Below are 18,421 nucleotides of genomic sequence, written 5' to 3' on the forward strand. Positions count from 1 at the left end.
TATATCGCAGACTGACTAGAGGAGATTATGTAAAGCGAGTTATACAATACAGCACTTAAAAGTCCTTTCGGTTTAAATCCGCGAAGGTAACCCAACTGCATCTTAGCTAATATTTACCAGGGTATGTTTCCTGTTGGGCCCAGATGAACACGGTATTGCTGTCTGTCTTGCATGTGAAATTCCTTGTTGCAGGAGTAGCAGAGTTGCTGCTGTCCCCAGGCATAATGTGTTTATAGAAGGTGCGCTGCGCTGCCTGTAGTCTTAAACAATGAGGCATTCACTAATAAAACTAACCAGTGAATAAAGATGACATGTTAAGGTTAGCTATGAAAACAAGGCGTCTCCACTTCCCTGTTCCAGTCTCTTATTTTGCAGTGATCAGCAAGCAGAAACTTTTAGATTTCCGTTCTCAAATTCCTGATCCTTCCTAACTAATCTATCAGTCCCTCTACCCAGAATATTTGACAAATACCCAGAAAGCTAGTTCTTAACAGGTGCCTTTTCCTTTCTCTGCATCCCTGCAAGTAGGTAACAACAATCATTACAGTTCCTGATTGCTACGTACCAGCTGGAGTTCCTCTGCTCACCCAGAAATGTAACTGAGTGGTCCTCTTTGCTCTTACTTGCTTTCAATTGTTTTGTTTTGAAAAATTTTGAATGCGGGGGATAATGACCAGGCGCTTTAATTGTTCTTTGGGTAAGTCCTTCATGCAGCGCTGTGTGTGGAGCTCATTAGCCCAGGGAAATGGCTTTAATCTGAGCCACGTGCAGCACTTGAGGAGATCAGTGAGTGACGGAAGGGGAAGGTCTTTAAATTTGAGGGGGCCTGACAAGAGCAAAGTTCTGCCACCTGCTATTTCACCAAAGCTCTGCTATCCCTGGCTTCGCGTGTATTTCCTCCCTCACAGCAATGGATGTATGAGCAGAGTTGGCAGAACCGAATCATTAGGGGGAGCCAGCATAAATGAAAAGCAGCCCACTGAACCTGCAGCTTTTGTTAGAAACATGTCTTTGTTAGGGATTCAGAGGAAGTTCTAAGAAGCTTAGGTAGAAGAAAGGGGGATACAGTGTTAAAGGATTATTTTTTTTCAGTCCTGTTCAGGTCTTTTCAAAACTCAGATCTTCTTTCAGCCCTTTCTGTGTTTTTCTTTTTGTTGAACTTTTTCTGAACAAAGTATGTGAAATATCCAATCCCTAATACCTTATAAAATCCTTTTTTATTAGAAAAGCGAGCAATACCACTTAGTCTCGTGGTGTATTATTTGCTGGCTGCTTCACTACTGGGACCTTTGGAGAGTGTAGCTCATCTGCCCTTCACTATCTTCCCTGGGTGGAGCAGGAATGTGCCTGTTGTGATGGGATGACAATTGCAGCATCCCATCTCCCTGTCCCGCTGCTTATATCAAAATTATATCAGAATCAAGGACTGGCAGAGAGAGCTGGCCCTCTATTGAATCAGTTGTAAGTACAGCAAGAATATAAACTCGCCTAAAGCAGCTAGTCAGCCCTAGGTGTATGTCTAAAAGTAATCTGATTTACACCATTATCCGTGCCCGCTTTATCTTTTTGAGGGACACATTAGCAAAGGGACCCGACCTGCTGGCACTGGCAAGCTGACCCAGGCAGCCGCCTTCTTGGACCTGGCAATGTGGTCATTAAGTGTTTATTCCTGATAGCAGATCTGAGCACTGAACGCAATGGCTATGCCTCCGAAGTGCTGACTGAAATTCCAGTCCCATCTGGGAAGTACGATCCTTCAATCCAGCTCCGCGTGCTAATCTGGGAGTCTTGTCACAGCTCTAGTCCAAGTGACTACATTTTGCCAACCTAAAGTCCATCTGGAATTTCCAGTGGATACACCGAAGGACCTTATCCCCTGCCTTGCCCTCTGCCCTGCTAAGTGGGATTACTGTAAGAGGTCAGAGAGCTGCCCTTTTCCATTGCAGTGATGGCGTGTTTCAGCAGGGAAGGCAAAGCGGTACCTGCCTACCTGTGGGCTGGGCATTAAGTTACGATATCCACTGTGAATATGAAACGTCTCTAGGATGGGCACCTTTCATCTCGGATTACTGGAAGCACACAGGTATGATCTAGCCAGCTTTATGTGAGTCCCTAATGATAGAAGTCCTCTTAAGTGCCTAACTTTCCTCTGCCACTGGAGGGGAGGGAAGGTTCATCCTTCTGTCTTTTAAACTGGGTGCACCAGGATTGTTCCAGCCACCCTGGCGGTGGTCTAACAAGGACACGTGTTATCCCCTCCCTTGCTTCTCCCATGTCCTGATTTTTAAGGGAAGGAAACAGGTATGCTCTGACATATATGGGATGTATGGACTCTGCAGGAGCTGTTGGCTACTTAAGGGAGTAAGTCACTTCAGCAAGACTGCTGTAATGCCTTGCCAGCCTGGAGGTTTCCAAACCTCTGCCTGAAAATGGGATCTTCCTTCTCATTATGCTTTGTATATGTTTTGTAGGGTTTGCTACCTGCTGCTGAGCAGCCCTAGCGTTACCTGAGTGCACCTCGGAGTCACGCTTCCAATAAGGTTTCAGTGATAACGAACGGTAGCTAATTGCATCCAGGAACGTTGCTTGCACTATGCTGTGGTTAGAAAAGGTAGGCTGCAGTTTCCCCTCACAAAGCTGACTTGAAGAAATAATTAATTCATGAGAACACAGGCAAATGAATAAATGAAAGAACAGGAGCTGCAGCAGTGGAGACTCAAGCAAATCATGCTCAGGAGTGTTTGGGGTCCTCAAAGGTTAAAACACTTACTTCAGGTGTATAAATAAAGGTTTTACAGCAATAAAGCCATTACTGTCATTGGTAGCAATTAATAATATTGAGATTAGTGCTGCACACAAAATTAATCCGCGACTACACTTACTGGGGGAGAGAGTCTAAAGACTTCAGCTGACTGGAGAGCAAATGCCATGCCTCAAATAGGCAAACGCCCTTAAGGTAAATTTACAGACGTAGTGTCTCCTCCTGCGCCATGTGCCGCGGAGGCAAGAGGCCAGCCCTGGCACACAGGCACTCCCTTTCTGCCACGTGCTAGAAACATGGCACGTGTAAAACGGCTCTGTCCAGACTCTGCAGCAATGCTCAGTTCATAGGCACTCAAGAAAACATCATTATTTGATATTTTTGTAGTGCCAGAATAATTCCACGGCTAGACTGTATCTCCCATCGCACCTTCTACTGTGACAGAGAATCCCTGTGCAGCAGATGATCCACTTCAGGGTGTGTCATGAGCTACGCCGTCGGGCTGGGTTTCTCCCTCTGGGAACTGGGAGCTAAGCTGTCTTTACAGTACAGCAGGATTTCCCAACAGAACTACTTCTGTTTTCAGACAATTAGGTTTCCACTGAAAGTATTAAACTTTCAGTAGGAAGTGGCTCTCTGGGAGAAATTATTTCTCAAGCAAAGTGTATCTTTTGGGATTGTTTTCTTTGGTCAAAAAGGAAAAAGAAAAGGATTCTCATGGCAGTGGAGTTGTGTGTGATGTGGTGGTTGCAAGAGAAACAAATTAGGGATTTAACTCGCCAACAGTGTGATGATAATTTTGTATTCTACTTCAGGAGAATTAATTTTGATTTACTGAGAAGTCTTCAAAATAAAACTTTGCTTTTTGTTGTGACTTTCGAAAGAAGAAAGGCAGGTTTTGCCTAGTGACTTTTCTTCTCCGTTGGCAGAAAAAGGCACTGCTCTCTAAACGCGTGAGAAAGGCAGACTGTAACAAGTTCTCACCTGCGTGACTGAGAGCAGAAGCTGTCCATACACAAAGATCTATACCGCAGTAAGATGCGGGCTGGGGAGGCAGTGCTGCGTCAACACCAACCGTAAAAGTCCCAGGGAAAATGGACAGAGTCATGTGAGTCAATTCGCATTCTCTCGTTTTGTTGTTCTTTGCTGAAGTATTTAAGGGGTTGAATCATTAACTTGCAATTTGCCACCCTGTAGAAACAATGTCAAGTCTCAGTCACCAGCATGGTGCGGCAAAAAGGCTTGCTGCAGGAGCCCGGAAGGCTGAGAGGCAGCTGACTTGGGTACCAGCGACCCAAGGCAAAACCACCTCCGAATGCTGTGACGGTTCTGACCCTGCTTCGGCATCTAACCTCAAGGCACCTCAGTACTCGGCGCTACCTTGTCGTATAACAGCTTCCATTCACGTACCCTCTTTCTTTCCAAAGTATCAGTAAATTTAAACCGATAGTGCCTTCATACCACCCCGAAAGGACCCAGCCCTGGGTGTGGGGAAGATTGCTGACAGAAAACATTTAGTGCTGTTGCAACAGTTTTCAATGTGGTTGGAAAAAGGTTCTTGCTTACTCAGTGCGTGAGAAAAGCATGAGGTTGCTCTCTCTGCACTCTGCTAAAGGAGCTGAACCAAGAAAACAAATGCTGCCATGATATAAAGCCATCTTGCAGTAGTTCACATCACAGGGAGCTGCCAATTCCAGCTCCAGAGGAGAGGCCCAGTAAAAGAATATTCAGAACAGAGCACCGCAGCCTTGCCAGCCCTGCTGTGTGGTCGTACACCGGAGGCTCCGTCAGCCTTGGAGACAGGTCTTGGTGTACTCTTTGTCAGCTCTGTAAGACTTCCTCTGTGTGACCCTGAGGAAGATGAGGGAAAGGCAAATGAGCGCCTAACCTGGATGATGCTGCAGTCGGAAGAGTTCCTTTGAATTCTGCCACTGTGCTTTTTTGATGGAGACTGCCCGCAGCTTGTCAGTGCTCCGACCAGGTGTTTGTGAGTCATGGTGCGAATCGCAGGCTGCAGTAGTGTTGCTCTGCTGCCACCTTACACCTGCTCGTAGCGCCGGGGTAAACAGCGGCGCGGGTGATTGTCCCAGTCAGCAGTCTGGGAATATTTTCAGGTAGCATTAAGAGCACTGTCCTATTGCAGTCCTTAGCTTCAGCTAGGCTGTAATTTCGGCATCCCAGGCTTTTGTCGTTGTCAAGGTGACTTTGATGGCTGGGCTGGGCTGCAGTAGATAGGACTGTCACGTTGGTCTTGATAAGCCAGATTCAAATCCCTGCTTTGCCAGGTTCCCGTTGGGAACCGCAGCCCCGAGCGTTTCTCAGATGGTGGGATTGTGAGAGAGCAGCACTGGAGATGTACCAGACGGCGTGGTAGGTGGTAGCTGCATTCCGCAGCAGTAGCCTGCAGCTTCACCTGAAAGCGTTAACGATGCGAAGGGGAGAAAGCTGGATTCCTTGGTCTGACAACAGGCAGCGGTGGAGCTGCTGTCCTGACTCTGTGGTCTCAGTGTTGCCATTGCTTCCTAACTCCTGTTCCCTGTCTGCAAAGGAAATAAGAATGATTCCACTACTTTACATGCGCCTGTGAGGCTATTCTAATGTTGATAATGGTTTTTCATGATGTGAATGTTATTTTATTACAAAGCAACTTTTGGACCGCTCTGCCCTGTTACAGTAGCAGGTTGCTTCAGAAGTAACTGAAATGATCCCTGAGCACAGCTGTCACTTGTAAAGTATTTTGAGATCTTTCAGAAGCAATGGTGTGCTATAAATACAAATTATTGCTATTTTTGCCCCAGATAGAAGGCAGTTCTTTCATACCTGATTCTATTGCTTTCTTAAGGTGAACAAAGAACAAAGTGAGGAAGGTTTCTCTCAAGATGAAAGAGTGTGCGCATGGTTAATTCTCTCCTTGGATAGACTATATCGCTGAACTGCGTGTACAATAGTTTTCTGTCCTTGCATGTCTCAGTCACCAGAGATTAAAGGCATGATGTGTGGCAGCATAAATTCTGTACTGCTTAGCACTTAGCACTTCTCATCCCCCTTCCTTTAATAACTCTCCTCTCACAAATTAATCCCACATATATAGCTTATAGAGGTCTTTTCTACTATTAGTCCTTTTGCTGCTTTTCTGTCTGCTCGTTGCTTCCCTGCTAGTTGCTTTGGTCTGTCATTGTTTTGCAGTCGGGCTGTCCTTGTTCCTTCGCTTTCTGTACTGAGGGTAATAGTTTCTCTTAGACAGGAATATTAACAGACCATTTCCTCCGTGAGCATATGTTAGGTTCCTCTGACTGTGTCCTGTCTGTCATTCAGAAATTTTTCAGCAGATGTGTTGAGAGGAGTATCGTTCCAGACTTGCTCTCCACTAATAGGCATTTTGGACTTAATTTTCTTGAACTTGCTTTTTACCTCAGAAGTAATGACTGATTGCTGTAATCAGTCGGGTGGGCTACAGAGGGAATGGGAGCCTCTGGGAGGGAAAATGGAGCCTCTTAATTCTTACTGTACATCTAAAAAGCAAAGCAACCAATGATGAAACCATAGAATTGTTTAAAAGGGCAAGGATTCATTGCATTCCTGAACAGATGCAGGTTTTCTTGTACCCCTTTGCATAATACAGGCTCTCTCCCATAGGAGGTCCTTTATGTATCTGTCCACCTGACATGCTGAGCTTACACAGAAAGACATCACCTGTTGATCTTCCGTGCTCCTTTGTCTGCTCACTGCGTTGCAACTCTGTCATGTAGCAGCTGCACGGTAGATTGGCACTGGCAGGCTGACGCTGCGTGATTAATCGGCTGGGGTTCAACAATGACAGTGGCAGGCACCAGCAGTTTGGAAGATTTCTTTTCATCATATAGTGCTCCAATCACAAGTGCTGGCAGCACCGCAGACTTTGACTGACAGATTTTGTCCTACCTCTGGTTCCTGAAGCCTGAATTTTGTGATGTTCAACCAAGCCGTCTAGATACATCTTGTCCCATTACAGGCTCAATAGTTTCCTCCCCTCGGCTCTTCTTGGCTGCTGCATCCTGTCGTGGGTAACAGCTGTCGTTCCAGGGCCTTTCAGAGGGGCCTACAGCATCGCCTGCAGCCCCTGCCATGGCTTTTAAAGTCAGTTTGCGGTCCCAAGACGTGGATTGTGAAAAAGCCCGACTTCAGAGATTTCCAGCTGAAGTCAGAGGAATTAAAGGCATTTGGTGCTCTTTCATACAAGGTCTAATGAAACAAATCGTGCCTGTCTGAATTAGAGTCCATTTGTGCCTAGTAGATAGGTTAAAACGTTCCTGTAATTTATTACACTTGAATGCCATGAAAGCTAAACAAATTTCAGGAGTAAATCTTGAGGAACAAATCTCAGTAAGCAGCTATTTGCCTAATGTCCAACATTTTTTTTCACATCTCCTGCAGGAAGCAAATAGCTTTTAGTTACATGGGTACCCGATTATTCCCTGAAACCCAAAAACTCAAAATCACCCCTTTTAAGGGTAGCTTCTGCTTTCAGGGGCACGCACAGTGCCCTTTGACGGTATTGAGGAACACCAGCTGCACATCTAAAGGCAGGGACAGAGTCTGCTGTCCCTGGGGTACGCAGTATTTCACCAGCAGAGCTTTTTCTATTCCAATCCTCCAGTTACTTTTGTGTTCCTAATTATTTCTATAAGTGTAATTGACTTGCAAGGCAGCCTTGGCTTTCAGCATGCATTGAGTGAATTATTGACCCGTCACATGGGTCATTGATGTGAAGAGACGTATGAACAAACTGGGTGCAAAATAGCTACTTTGCATTCTTTAATAGGAAGTGTAAGCCATTAATAACTTTGCTGCTTGATGCACTCAGAGCCTGCACAATTTTAGTTTGACATGCATATGGCTGAGTTCATCCTCAATGTAATTTAAAATTCATTGGGCATGGACTTCATCTCCTTATGCTACTTTAAAATCTCTCCTGTGTTGAGATGTGATATGCTAATTCCAGAGTTTATGGCTGACTTGAGATGTTACATTTGAAAAATCAAATCCAATTAAATCAACTTATTACCAAGGTCAGAGACCAGTATTCAGCGCATTCTGTTCCTTGCTATTTTGCAGCAAAGAGTAAATTTAGTGGGCATATTGCATCTCAACCCATAAACAAACTGCTCTGCCCTAATAAGAAGGCTTCTGGCTGCAGGACCTAGGAAACATAGTCAAGTTATGAAGCATTGCCTGGTGAGTCCAAATATCTGAGCTCGGTTCCTGGCTTTTCACATTTTTCATGTACTATGGGACAAGCGTTCTCCCCTTTCTCTGTTTCCCCATCTACTCGTAAGATGGAAGCAAAACTAGGGTGGTGTGTGGATAAATTCAATGACTGCAAAAAGCTTTGAGACCTCTTGAATGTGTTGCTGCGGGCTGGCAACACGGCATCAGCTTGCTGTAGTCAGAATTTTAATGGAGCTCAGATTTTAGGAGAATATAAATGAGAGATGCCCAGTTGCTATCTTGGCAGAAACTTGTTTATTATTATTATTATTAAGAAGAAAAGCTTCTGCGTGCATAGTATCTTAATATTCTCAGCAAGGAGTGAAACAGAGGGGAATATACTATGGCTTTTTGAGATGGACAAATATTAAGCTGATTTGCAGATACTTTCACAAATGAAAGTCTTCAGTTTAGATTTATTATGAGTTCCTACACCGTGCAAGTCTCTGTATTTAAATTACACTATCACCAAGTGCCCAGTGGCTCTTTCTGCCTCTTATTGTTCAGCATCTAATGCATTTCCTGCAGGAGGTCCTTATGTTCCAGACAAAACCACACAGAAAAGTGAGAAGAATGTTGAATTCTTAGATACCCTTTACAAATAGCCTACTGTCTCCTTTCCAGTGGAAAATATAGTTTAACTTGCACAGGCATCTTACATCTTTCCCCTTCATTTAGGAGCTTAAGTCTTGCTGGAATTTTCTGTGATATCAATTCATTCCACCAACCTGAGGGAACTCATTGAAGTGCCCACCTTAGTAGCTCAGGTGTCTCAGCGTTCCTCTAGGTCATTAGAAACTGGCATCTCAAGGTGAATTGCTTCCACCCAATTATTCCTCTGAACTTGCCTGTGCCTCCAGCTACATGAGCAGCTCTAGGTACCAAGGATCCTATTTTAAGTTAAGTTTCTGCTTCTGTTCAGTGCCTAATTCAAACCTGGGACTAAATTACTTCCAAAAGTGAGGCTCTTACCTCAGTTTTAAACAAGCTTTAAAAAAATCTTCTATTGGTTGCTCTAGTTCATGCAGAACTTAATTATTTGGCAGAGCCTGGGATGTGATTTAAGATTTCCAGAGTCCTAGTAAAGTGGTGTAAATGCAATGAAGGACTTACTCTCACCTCACTTTACCCCTCAAAATGTTAGAAAAGCCCAGGCAAATCATTTAAGAGAATCACCAGAGATAGTGTCTATGAGGACCCGAGGAGCTGTTTCTCATGGCATCCCATCTCACCGGCCCACCACCAGGTTGCAGGAGCAACCTGGGTGACAAGGTTAGACATAACCTCCAAATTTTAGAATAATAAAGGAAGTGAGATTAACTTCCTTGTTTTATCTCTTGATATGAGCAGACATTCACGTACAGGGTGGCCATTCAGAGCGCGGTAGCTGGGTCCTATGATGCACGCGTCACTTGTATAACTGCTTGTTTTTCTCCTTGGGACAGAAATTCCGAGGACTTCAAACAATATCTTGGTGTTTGTTACCTGTTCCGTGGTTACTCTGTGCACATTTCTCCCCACGGCACAGAAGGTGTTTATTAGACAGAGTTTATTATTAGAGTATGAGCCAACTTAAATTACTTTGCGTTTATCATGGGATGCTGCAGAGAAAGCACATTCACATGTCAAAAGCCTGGGTTGTGAAACAAATAAAACCATCTTACCTCCGCGAGCACTCGGTATGGAGTGTGCAAACTCATCAGCCACCCGCAGCCTAAATGTGGCCCAAGTTACCTGGTCTGTAGAAAGGACTTGCGAAGATATTCAGGGTGGGCTAACAAAAACCTCTGAATCTTAACTAAAAAGCTGCAGGCTGAACTACAGTCGTGTTTTGCAGACAAGAAATAGAGCCTCAGGGTATATAGTGCTAGTCCATCTTTGGGTGGATTGTGCTGCTGAGGGGACAGACAACGTAGCAACTTGGCCTGGAAGGTAAATCAGTGTTTCTGTCCCAAACTCCCCTCGCTCCCACTGCAGCCCAGACTCTAAAGTATGCACCTTAGTTATCGAGTGTTAAGGTGAACTGCTGATTAGAGTTGAAAGGCAGGAAGAGCTTTCAGGTGTGTGATGCTGTGAACTCCATGGCTGGAAAGTGCTTTCACCATGACCATCCCCCCACACCTTCGGGAACCACCCTGTTACCCCAGAATATCACTGCTTACCAGCTGGAGGGGTGGGTCCACAGAGCTGCTGCCAAGAAACCTGGGTTCCAGGAGCTGCTCTCTGTTACATTTCTCCTGAAACAGTCAAGGACAAACAACAGAGCTGGATGGAGCTGGAAACCAGCAAGAAAGTCAGTGAAAGGAAATGAGGCATGAGAGCCTCTTTCCACCACCTGTCTCACCACCTCCCAGCCCCTGTCCCCTTTCACACCCAAATACAAATCCACGATTAAGACTTAGTGCCCTTTGCCCTCCTCCTTCCCCACTCCACACATTGCTCCCACTAAACAGGGCTGTGTTTCCAAGCCCTCGCATACTCCCCCAGCTGCCTGCCGTCTGCTTTTCAACCCGAGACCCCAGCCCAAGAGTCCAAGCCCTCTGCTCATCCCTCTCAAGGATACACCCCCTCAGCCAGGAGCAAGCTCCCCTGCCCTCAGGAGCACAGCAAAGCAGGGTCAGGGTCCAGCAGCCCGCGCTGTGTGGGTATGTACAACAGCAAATTACATCTGCTCAGATGTATCGGCGTGCGCCGAGGCTCTTGTGCAAAGCACCCGTAAGACTGCGCGTAGAAGGAGAGCGGCCTTGCTGCTGCTGCCCAGCACGAGCCGACTATTTTGAAGTTTGTGTAAAGCACGCAGCAGCGCTCGGAAGCCTCTGGCGTGATCAGGGGTTAGCCAAAAGGATCAGCCCCTGGGCACTGCTGTCTCCTCATTCAAACTGAGCTGGTCAGTCTGTACCTACAACGCTTGTTAAGTTAGAAGCCGATGTCCAAAACTCTTCTACGCTGCACCTTATTGGGCTTTTTTAAACAGAATTTAAGAAAACAGTGGTGGTTATTAGATAAGCACCTATGGGAAAAGGCTGTGGTACAGGAAAAAGGCAGTTGGTACAGAAGGGGCACCTGTTACTTCCTGATCATTCAAACCATTACTTTGTTATTTTTGTAATTTGATTCTGTAATGGAGATTTTCCCCCTCTTGTGCAGTGAAGCTGCATCATGCAGAAAATTGGTTTAAGTAAGAACTCTTATGGTGTCTTCCATCAAATGTTTTTGGAGAACATTACTAATAATTCATTAAAGGGGCACTGTCAGCTGGAACGCTTTTAATTACCATTTTCTGTCAAGTCAACCCTTAAGTGCTATGCCCTGATTTTTAAATTTATTACTAACACATATGCAGAATTTCTTTTTCCCTGCTGATGTTTATATGGGTTGAGAAAAGTAATTGACTGAGATTAAGGAAGTGAACCATGCACTACATGTTGTCATGCCCACAATGGAAGATAATTTCAGGGTGGTTACTTTTTTTAACAGTGGTTTTGAGAAACTCATTACGGCTGCCTCCGAGCATCTCAGCGAATGTGGGGAACTTGTGCGATGTGCACGTTACTGCTGTGAAACTGAAACACGTTGAACTTCAGGTATAGCTGTGAAATTACTTGTTAACTGTCCGGGTGTACGTGCTTAGCCTTTAAGTAACTGTGAGGTGAAGACAGGCTGGCTGGCCGAACTAATACAGGGTTAAACCAACAGTACTGGCAGTTACCACACAACAGCTAATATGCTGTAAACCTGTGTCAGCTTATCCCACCCTAGTTTGTTTGCATAGCCATACTTCGAGGGCCTTCCAGCCCCGTGTCACTGTCAGAAATACTGCTCAGCATTCCCAGAGAAATGCCTGAACTGCCACCTTCTGCCTTCTGTATCCGAGATCACTACAGCAGATGCAGAGGTTTTCTTTGACAACATTTTCTTAGCCTCAGTAGCCTGTTTTATGGGAGCAGAAACTGAAGCGGAGAGCTATCGAGAGGGTTGCCCAAGGAAAAGTAGGCCGGTGAGTGCGCAGACTAGAATCCAACCATCCCGTTCCACGAGAAAACGACTCTCTGGTTCCCTTGCTGTGCTCATTCGGTGACATTTTTGTGCAAGGGAAGAGAAGGGATGGTCTATCTGGAAATACCACAGATCATCTCTGTCAGCTATCGAGAAAACAGTATGGCACTGAGCCTCTTACCTTGTGTCTTAAGCAGTAAAGGTGACTGCAGAAGGGGGCTGGGGGAAAAAGCTGCCCGGCTTCGTGTCCCCTAGACCATGGAATTTCCACAGTGCTTTGGTCCAACAGCTTCTGTATCAAAGGAAGAGAGCCCAAGGCCCTCTTTGGCTTTTATGTGTGGCTGTGTCAGCTCAGACTGGTTGCCAGCTCATCTATATGCAATGGCTCATTAACATTGTGACTCGGTTTATATATTGCATGTGAAAGGCAGAGGAATGGCTGCCGGATGGATAAGAAACCCAGCAGAAGTGTTGAGCTGCCAAAGTTAGGGAAAGCAGCGCAATACTACCTGAGGAAGCTGATGTTACTCTTACCGTCACTGACATCTGAGTCTCTTGTCCCATCCCACCAGTACAAGCACAACAGAAGTGTCTTCCCTACTTGTGAGGATCAGGCCTTTTCTTTTCAGGGCAGCGTGGTTTTGGAAAGACCCAGATGCCTCTTGTTACCTCCCATATTCTGCAGAACCCTTTGCAGTTTGGTTTATTTGGTCTGTGCTATATTAGATGCGTGTGCCCTTGCCCAAATTCCTGCTTACACTTTCCTTCCTAGATTTGAGCTGAAACTCGGAGTCCATCTGAACTCTTTGCAGAGGACTGACTACAGGAGTTAACTCATTGCTATAAAGTTGCTGTTACTCTCTCTGCATTGCTGTCATCTTGGAGCTTAAACGTGCATCTCGTATTTCTCAGTCCTTTGGTAGAGTGCCTTTGCATCCTGTTGATAAGGGATTGAATGATCTACGCCTGGAATCATCCCACTTACCTACAAGCACACAAAAATTAGGTGTCTAATAAAGCTAATTCTTCTGGTTTCCTCTCATGTTCAGAAGGCGTTTCTTCTCACTTGGAGGCAGGCATTGAAGGATGCATTGCCTCATAGCGGTGCCCATCTTTCTCCATCAGTACAGAAAGGACGTAGGTGGCTGGAGCAGTTCATATCCTTATCTTTTGGAGGCCTACTGTAACAAAAATGGAGAACAGGTCTGATGGGGAGCGGCTGGGGGAGCTGGGGTGTTTAGTTTGAAGAAGAGGAGGCTGAGGGGGGACCTTATCGCTCTCTGCAACAGCCTGAGAGGGGCTGGAGTGAGGGGGGGTTGGTCTCTGCTCTCAAGTAACAAGCAATAGGACAAGAGGGAACGGCCTCAGGCTGCGCCAGGGGAGGTTTAGGTTGGATATTAGGGAAAATTTCTTTACTGAAAGAGCGGTCAGGCCCTGGCACAGGCTGCCCAGAGAGGTGGGGGAGTCACCGTCCCTGTGTAAATGTGGCACTTGGGGACGTGGTTTAAATGCCTGGGGGTGTTGGGTTGGGGGTTGGCCTTGATGATCCTAGAGGTCTTTTTCAAACTTAATGACTCTGTGATAAATGAGTTCTACCCTCAACATTAAAATCCCCAGACTGGAAGCAGATCTTCCCTTGGTTATACAGCAATAAGAACCCAGTGCTTCTAGCCACCTACCAGGAACAGGCGGAGGACATCCTGCAGGCAGGATCCTCTGAGTCTTAGAGGAGGTTGGGAACAAGATTTGTGTCTTAAAAGTTATTTAATGCTTGGGCAGAACCAGATCTGTTCACACAGTTGAAACCAGCTGGAGCTTTGCGACTCAGTGATGCAAGTATTTGCCCCAGAGTGTTCTGGGGACAAAAAGTACTGATATAAGGAATGAAGCTCTGTTATTATCTATCCCATTGTTTTAATAGCTCCGTCATTAATAATCGATTTGATAATACTCAAGCAGCACTTTTCATCTCCAAAGCATGTTAATCCATCTGTTACACCTCATAACGTTCCTGTGAGGCAGGTATGCTGCTAGTGATACCAACACGTATAGGCTTTTATAGCACCAGAATTGACCATGGAATTGCTCCAGATACTTTTACCAGGAGTTAATTGATGTGGTATACTCTGAAATATTCTGATTACTTTTATACTGCGCCTGGTGCATGCAGGCAGCCTGTCCTTTTCACCTGTTGGCAGTTCATGATGGCACAAATTAATTTTCTTGCATCACACAACATACTGCAGATTGTTTAACATAATTTTTCAAAGAAGCAAGCTAGTTCTCTTGCAATGAAACTCAATGGGAATTTTTCCCACTAGCTTCAAAGAGCACAGCTGAGCACTTAAAGGGATTTACTTTTGTTAAATATTAGCCTCAAAACTGAGAAATTAAAAGCAAATGGGCTTTCCTCCTATTTCCTCTAAGATATGTCAAAAGAATATTATAAAAAAGAATAGCTTTCTACAGCTTTCAGAAACTCCCCGAGTGAATTTCAATTGCAGGTTTTTAGGAAAGAGTGTAATTAACAACTTTATTCAGTCTGAAGCCAGAAAATTCTTTCTATATTTGGCATAAAAAAAGCAGAGCAGGAGGAGGGGAATACATGACCTAGATTTCCACAAGTGACAAATGACTCCTAGGTGCTCTGTCTGAGACCCCTTAAAAGGCAGATTCCCACAAAGAACACTGCAAAATGACGTCCCTGTATTGCCTCTCATGTTGGACATTCCAAATCGCCCAAGACACTCTTGGAAATCTAGGCTATTGTGTTTGTTAAACTGGTTATTTTACTCATCTGGATTAACGTTTCCAAAAATGCATCCGTAGCCAAGCAGTTAAATCCCATTTTCACAAGTGACCTCGGTATGCCAGCAGCTCTCCTAATTCACAGCCATCCCCCCTCTTTGGAGCTTGCTTCGTTGTTTTCCTGGAAACGTACGCTTTGAGAGCATCTGCCATGAAGAAGAAATGGGGAAAACAAGGTGTGACTGAGCTAACGTTTTCAGAATTCCCTTGCTATATTTGCAATTTTTTCTTGTTCTGCAGTGGTCTGTTTTCCACAATAAGGCCAACATTTTCTATAGAAAGCACGTCCCCTATGAAAAGCCTGTTGTCCTAACAGCAGTCTTTCTGTAAAAATTATGGTAATCTCTGTTTTGTCGAAGGAAAAAAGATTTAATGCCTTTATCTTTCGGAATGATTATTTATAGAAGAGGAGGTCTCCCTAAGATGTAAGCAAAGATACATATTTTAAGTATAGTAGGCAAGTCAGTGCTGCAGGCAGTTGTTTATTCATTAACCTCAGCGTAGCTAGGCTGGCAGCCTCCCAGTACTTATTTACTTTGTGCTTACCGTGGGGAGGGATTTGAAATCCATTGCAGTTTTATTCTGAGTCCCAGGAGAGATGATTCTGTCCTTCCAGTTATGTCTCATTTTGTACGAGTAAAATGCTGAGCACATTCTAGACAGTGGTGCAGCAAAAAGTATAGCGGTAACAGGAGACTGAATATTCAGTCCGATGTATGTGATTCATTCCCTAAGCTTTCTTTTTTGTGAACCAGCACCATCAGAGCTGAGAGAGAAATATGAGAACTGGGGTTTTGCTCCTCTTAGCAGGGATTGTCACCGACACCCTTCCTTAAATAAATAGCCATGCGTGCCTGCATGCAGATAAGCTCGAAGAAAGTGTAAATCTTTGGGACAGCAAGTGTCTGAAATGGAAGAACAGTGTAACAGATGAAGTTGATTATACCCCTCATCCCTTCCAGCACCCTCAAGCATTGCTACTAATGAAAGTAAAAGGTTCCTAATCACTTCAGCCTTCCTTATTCTTAGACAGCAGGTAGTTGAAGCCCTTGGCCTCCTCTCCTAACTGTAATGACAAAATTTAAATGCATAGGCTATTTAAATTCAAGAACAAAGCTGGCTGTAGTGCTGGCTTGGCAACGGATGTGGAAATCCAGAAAGGTAGAGACCTGTGTTGTTTAACTCTTTGAAGTCACAGTAGCTGAACATAGCATAGAACAGAGGCCTCGTCTGCAGCAAGGTATTATCTGCCCTCTTCTTCATAGAGCAGTGCGGGAGGGCTTGAGAGGGGAAAACAGTTCTCGTGACTTTACACCATGAGAGAGAATCTTGGCTGCCCACTGATGAGTTGTTTTGGGTCTTTCAGGCATGTTCACACACTTACTGTTTCCGTGACTTTTCAGAAAGCACAGACAACTGGTGACAAGAATTTAGCACTGTCTTAAGTTGTTATGCTAGAACAGCATAACTGCAACAAAGATTTCCTGGAACAGTGTGGCCTAGAGTCCCCCCCAGTCCCCTGGCAAGCCCACAGGGTAGAACACCTCTGATAATGCCTCATGGGGAAAGTGGGTTCTATGCAGTTCATAGAGGAAATTATGCCAACTTCTCACTGGAAGGAGTAAAGCTCATTACTTGTATTTGCTTGTCATTCAGTCGCTTGGCAGAGAAGGCTAGTGCCAGAGAAGTCCTCGCTCCCCTGAAAATGTAGGGCACGGGTGGACTGCAACAAAGGCACTTCTTTCCTTCCTGGTTGTGGTAGTGGTGTGGTGTGGTGTGGGTGTTCAGCACAAGGCTGTTCGGCCGTGGGAGAGCGAGCCGGCCAGCGCAGTGCAGGACACGGAGCAGGGCAGCCGGAGCAGTGAGCTAACAGCACCTCTCAGTAGCCCTTCGCTGGGTAGAGGGTGTGTAATCACCGCGCAGAATACAGTGAGGGATGTTAAGTCATGAGTCACTTCCTTTTTTCCTAGTCACTGAATCCTCCTTTTAAGAAGTTAAGCTAAGCATACAGAGGCAAAGATAAGAGTTGTATTGGTAGAAAGCACCATATCCTTCTATTGGCAGCTGCGCCTTTGAACCTTGCCTCTCTTCTTCGGCACTCCCAAGCAAAGCAATCTGCGATGAAAATATGAGCGTGTGATGCTACAGGCCTAGTGGTTGCTCTGAACGATGATGTTGGCGTCTGACTGGGGGGTGTCTGAAATCTTTCTTTTTTTTCCCCTACTTGAAGCCAGGAAGACAGAATTTTGGAGCACTGTGTGCAGGGAAGTGCTTGATGTCATTGAACAAGCGGGGTTGCCCCTTAACACCTGCTGACATTTAGTTTCTCTATTTTCATTTAGGTTTCTCTAGTTGCATCAGGCTGCTGCTGCAGACATTAGAGCTCTCATCCCTCTGTTATATATGATGGTATTAAAAGTGGTAACTAGCCGCAACTCAGTGACAACGTTTATTAATTTGGTAGAAGAATGAGCACAGATGTCTCAGGTACGCACTGTGCTCTAACACAACTGATCAAACGGTGTGGAGCCTTAAAATGGGATCACACTCCCGTTTCATCCTCTGTGTGTTTCCTCTCTCATTGTTTTCCAAATAATGTGTTTCTGTAAGCTCTAAGCAGGTATTTGTGGAAGTTTAAGATGTTCTCAAGGGTATGAGATGTTTCTAAAATGCTGGTATCAAAGGGTTGTCCCTACACCAACCTTTGAGAGCCCCCGAGGCTATCAGGCCCAGGTTTGCTGTGAGCACAGATGTGTTGTCTAGCCAAGGGCTTTTTCTGGAACATGTGATATCCTGCTTGCTTGAGCAAAGCTCATGGCTTCGTACAGAGTGGGGTGGCACACGCCGCACAGCCAGGCATACCCACACGGGGACTGTCTCCTGTCTGCCAGAAAGCAGCTATATGAACAGGAATAAGCAGATTTAGGGTATATTCTACTTACCTGCAATTGCCTTTCTGGGGCTGTGTTAAATATCACCAGAAAAATTCAGTTTCTGGAGGACAGAATATGAACTTTAGTTCTGGAGAACAGAGAACAGGGTTCTGGAGAACAGAATATGAGCTTTAGGTAAGTCTGTTGTCTGTGCCTCGGCGTCTCCACCCTTGGTACTTTGCAGGTGAAGAGAGGAAGAGTTCTATATAGGTAGAACACTGCATTATTCTTTGCACAACAGTGACCATCCCTGTACTGCCATTCTTTAAAGTCCCTTGACAATCCAACGAGTTGATCTTGCTGCTCCTCAAAAGCTCCCAAATATGACCATGCCTCTGGTGTCCTCTGAGGCAGGACATTCTGGATGGTGGCCGTGTCCCCCTTGGGCTGTATCTCTAAGGTTGCTTTTTGGGTCTACTGACAATTGACCATTTTAGCCTTCTCTTTCTTCCAGCTTTAGGAATTCATTCCATCTGTTGTCTGTTTACCTGGCAGCCCTCATCTGCATTTTATAGGCTGTTAGACTCAGGTTTTGTTTGTCTGGTTATTATTACTCTTTTTATTTTGGACAATGTCCCAGTTGCCTAGCAATGTCAGTAGGTGCTTGAAAAGAAATAGTAAAGCATAAGCTTTCTGCAAGGGAGAACATTATATTCTGCTTCACATTGAGTCTTTT

Source organism: Phalacrocorax carbo, chromosome 21 (genome assembly GCF_963921805.1).
Source record: "Phalacrocorax carbo chromosome 21, bPhaCar2.1, whole genome shotgun sequence".
In the NCBI taxonomy this organism is placed as follows: domain Eukaryota; kingdom Metazoa; phylum Chordata; class Aves; order Suliformes; family Phalacrocoracidae; genus Phalacrocorax; species Phalacrocorax carbo.